Source organism: Arachis stenosperma, chromosome 1 (genome assembly GCF_014773155.1).
Source record: "Arachis stenosperma cultivar V10309 chromosome 1, arast.V10309.gnm1.PFL2, whole genome shotgun sequence".
NCBI classification, from domain to species: Eukaryota; Viridiplantae; Streptophyta; class Magnoliopsida; order Fabales; family Fabaceae; genus Arachis; species Arachis stenosperma.
In genome coordinates, this window is record NC_080377.1 from 5548325 (window position 1) to 5552706 (window position 4382).

At 31.2% G+C, this 4382-nt stretch overlaps 1 long non-coding RNA gene across 1 annotated transcript; it reads left to right on the plus strand.

The window, feature by feature from the left end:
* The first annotated feature begins 2031 nt into the window (after positions 1-2031).
* On the plus strand, positions 2032-3779 carry LOC130960577 (uncharacterized). Its single transcript, XR_009079163.1, has 2 exons — positions 2032-2264; positions 3340-3779. It is a non-coding gene; the product is annotated as an uncharacterized LOC130960577 (long non-coding RNA).
* The last annotated feature ends 603 nt before the right edge of the window (positions 3780-4382 follow it).

Here is a 4382-nt window from a genome sequence, read left to right on the forward strand (position 1 = left end):
AACTAAGAAAGGGATACCTAACAGGTACAAGATACAAGACACTTAATCAACCTAAAGAAATCAGAAAATAACTCTAGGCTTTTCCCTCAAGTGTTTCACTCAACCTTTTTTCACTCATGGCTTTTACTTGAGTCCTTTTCACAATGCCTTTTCTCACAGAAATTACAGAATGATAAACATTGAAAAGTACATTACAATCAGTAAAACATGAAGGAGATTGACTTCATCAACAACCTCTGTGCTATGCGAAAAACCAGATTAGCAAGCCTCTGATTCAGTTCTTCATACTGGCGGAATGTACCTTTGAATATGTTACACTGTCCAGTTAGTTGAACTTCTTCAAAGAGCTCTCACAGAACAAACTTTCAAACTCTGGTTTTCTCTCCTTGGTTTCTGAATGAACAGCAAACCTCTTTTATCTCATTGCATGTTACTTGGTTCTTCTTCCAAGGTCAACACCTTGATCTGTGTGCTTTACTCACACACCACATCACCTTTTTCCCAGTTAATTCTCAAATTAGAAGTTTGAGTATGACCTTCTTTCATGACCGAAAGCCTCAGGAAAGCAAAGAAAATTATTTTCAATAGTGAAGCCCAATCTGAACCCTTGAAATACTTCTTGGTCCCCAAGAAACAATCTTGACCATTGATGTACAGTAGTGGTGAACAGAGATTGCTTTCTTCATTTGTCCCAAATTAGGGATTTCCAAGCTGTCTCCTTTTTGCTTGACCGAAGACATTTGAGCAGTAAATAAACATTTTCAATGGTAATCCCAAATCTTGGCCATTGAAAAACAACTTGGTCCCCAAGACACATATATGACCGTAGATGCACAGCAGTGAAGATCAGAGAACACTTTTTCCATTTATCCAAAAATGGTAAGCCAGAAGATTTGAGATGAAGTGAAGAAAGTAAGTTGCATGCAAATGGAAATAAATCACCTTTTAATTTCTAACTCAACTTGATGGGTGATTAGATCTTTGCTTTATGATTAAGCTTTCTCTTTTCTTTCTTCTCTGATAAAAGTAGCAGGAGGAACACATCTCTCTTTCTAATATCTTGTTGCTGACCGAAGCAATAAGAGAGAGAGTGAAGACTTCAATCTTATATGAGAAGCTTGGTGGGATCAACTTGGGTAAGCATTTCGGACTTGGGTTTGCTTTTTTCATATTCAGCCCGTTGGTTTCTTTGGCTTTGTTTCTTTTGGGCTCCACTTGACTAACCAGCCCATTAGCCTTGATGTTTTATTTTTATTCCATTTTGGGCTGTTAGACAAAGTCTTGACCTGCATTGTTTAATAAATAATTAGTAACATATCATTATTAACACTCAACACTAATTATTTATTTTACCCAAAAATAATGTTTGTCATCACTAATTAATTTAGTTAATTTCTTAACTCAACAGGCAATTTCTTTTAATTTTTTTCGTAAACAATATTGTTAAATGTTCTCTTTTACTACATAACATCTTCATATTCTCTTTTATAATTTCTTAATTCTACTTAAAAAAATATGATCAAAGATTACATCTTATAATATTAATTGAAAAAGATAAGAAAAATAATATCCAAATTTCAGGACACTTTTTAATTTAAATATTAAACAAATAATGATATTTTTTAATGTTATTGAAATTTAGTGTGCAATAATTCGGATAGTCAAAATTTAAAATACACAAATTTAATCCTCAAATTTTTGTAATTTTAATATTATATATATATATATATATATATATATTTTAAATACACATATTGGCACTCATTTGTATTCCATCATCTAATTTATATTCCATTAAATTTTAAAATTTCAGCATTCATAAAATCTAAAGATCAAATTTCTCTAAAAATTTTACTATTTGTTAACATCCATATTAAAAAACACACCCCAAATTATCATCACGCATTCACGCGTATTACACGCAGTGTACTGTTCTATCTTTAAAAAAATATGCCCTTTCTGGTGAGCTTATAATTTGAATATTGATTATTCAATTTTGCTTGGAAGCGGTCGTCAAGTAGCACTTCATCTCACTACCCAAAGAATGGATATAAACCGCACGATGAAAGGGATCGAACGGTTCCGCTTAAGCTTCTGGATGCTTCTTAAAGTTCGTTCCGCTATAAATATGCATAATCGATCGGCTGTAGACCTGTTCCCAAATTAACGCCACTTCATTCTCCTCTTCCCAGCAAGAGAGATTGTTCATTTGGCAAGGGGGTTGAATCTACCTCTTTTTGACTTCTGGCCGTCATGGACGTCAGGTAAACATACACTTTGATCTCACTGCTGTCTATATTTCTTTTGGGCTTATAGTTAGTCTGTCTATACATGGATCTGATTGGAAAAATTTTTATTTATCAAAAAGGCTAAGCATCCAAATTTTTTATTTAAAATAATTCATCTCAGCTCCTACTTCGTCTTCTTCTTTCTCTTCCCCCCTCCTTCTTCTACCTCTTTTTCTTCTTTCACAACACCATCGTCTTTCTTCTTCTTTATCCTCCTCCTCATCATCTGCAAAAAAATATCTTCTTTTGATTTTTGACAAGTATTATTGATATATATATATTTTAGCTCTTTATCCAAGTAATTTAGGTTAAGACAACAATATACAGTAACCCCATGCGTTTTGTATAGATAACATTTTACGATTCATATTGTTTATTATATGTGATTTACATTTATTATTTTATTTTTAATGAAGGCTCTATGTTTTTATGTGCTTTAGGTTATTTTACATCGACATACCTTCTTGTTAGTTATGTAGTATTGTAATTTTATAGCTATATATATTGTGTTTGCATCGTGAATATTTGAACTTATATATTGAAGGTTAACTCTGCTGTGTTGGTAGGAATTATGTTAAAATAATTTTAAGAATTTGTGGGTTGGGGTGGATAAGATGCGGGATTGGAGTGTTTAAAATTAGGGCAAGATAGGACCAGTGAGTTAATAATTTTCAGTAGAGTAGATTAATGCCTCTTAATTGCTGTGTCAAATTAGTAAAATTCCTGTTGGTAGAGATTATATATATATATGGATAGCTTCGAAAATTTTACCCAACAAAATTGTGTTTAATTCTTATGCGTTGTTATCTTATGTCTAAAGAATGTAAATATGTGTCATGTGTAGTTTGTCAAATTCAAATTTATTATATACTATAGTATTCATGATTAGATGATTTATGTTTACATTTTTTAATTTTTTATCCATTTAAACTCAATATATTATACATTCATCATAAATGGGAATCAAACGACAATTTTCTAAGTTGTAAACAGATTTTTTTTATTATTGCGGACAAAGGGTCTAAGTCTAACCAAGTTGTAAACAACACAGCTAAAGATTTGGAACATATCCAGAAAAGTTAATTAAGTGAAGATGGCAAAATAATACAAAGATAAACAAATAAATAATGTTTGGGCCGGCCAAATCAGCAGAGAATGAGAGAACAAGACACCGAGTCAAAGTTTCAAGCAAGCAAAAGGCTAAGGCGATCAGGCGAAGGACTTGAAGAAGAGTAGAGATCGGTGCTCACTCTCCACAAGCGCAGCAACAACATTTGGTGACTAGAGGAGAAAAGGGGAGCCGTTTTTTCTCTCTTTTAAGGGTTTTTAATCAGGACTTCATTATTTTGTTTCTTTTGGTCTGTTAACACCCACAATTCAGAAGAACACTAATATAACCTATTTATTGATTATTGAGACTAGTGTATTACTAGATGTTAATGTATTTATTAACTCATTATTTATTTATTTATTTATTTATTTATTTATTAATTATGTTTGAAAATAATAAATGTTGCAATAGTCAACATGATAAACATCTGTTATACTTAGGGGTGTTCGCAGTGCGGTTTGGTTCGATTTTAAGGAAAAAAATCATCCGATCCGAACGCTTAATTTATGTGCGGTGCGGTTTGGATTGAATGAATTTTTTTTGGAAATCCGATTCGATCCAATCCGATCACAAGCGGTTTGGATCTGTTTGGATTTGCGGTTTCTTAAATAAAAAAAATTAAATATATATAACAAGTCTCAACATCAAATTTTAAATAATCAACACTGATATAATTAGTCTTAACAATATCTTAAAAAGCCAACGATAACATAACAATAAAAATAAAATTATAAGTTTGTTAAAATAAATAAATAAATAACATTTTGAACATAAAATATTCATTAAATAATAATAATACATGAATAATAGAAAAATGTATAACAAATTGAACATGTTATAAGTATAATTGTAAATATAATAATAAAATAATAATATTACAGCACACTGTGCGGTTTAGATTGGATTGGATCGGTTATGAAAAGTAGATCCGAAATCCGATCCAATCCAGCAGTTTGCAAAAAATAGAATCCAATCAAATCCGA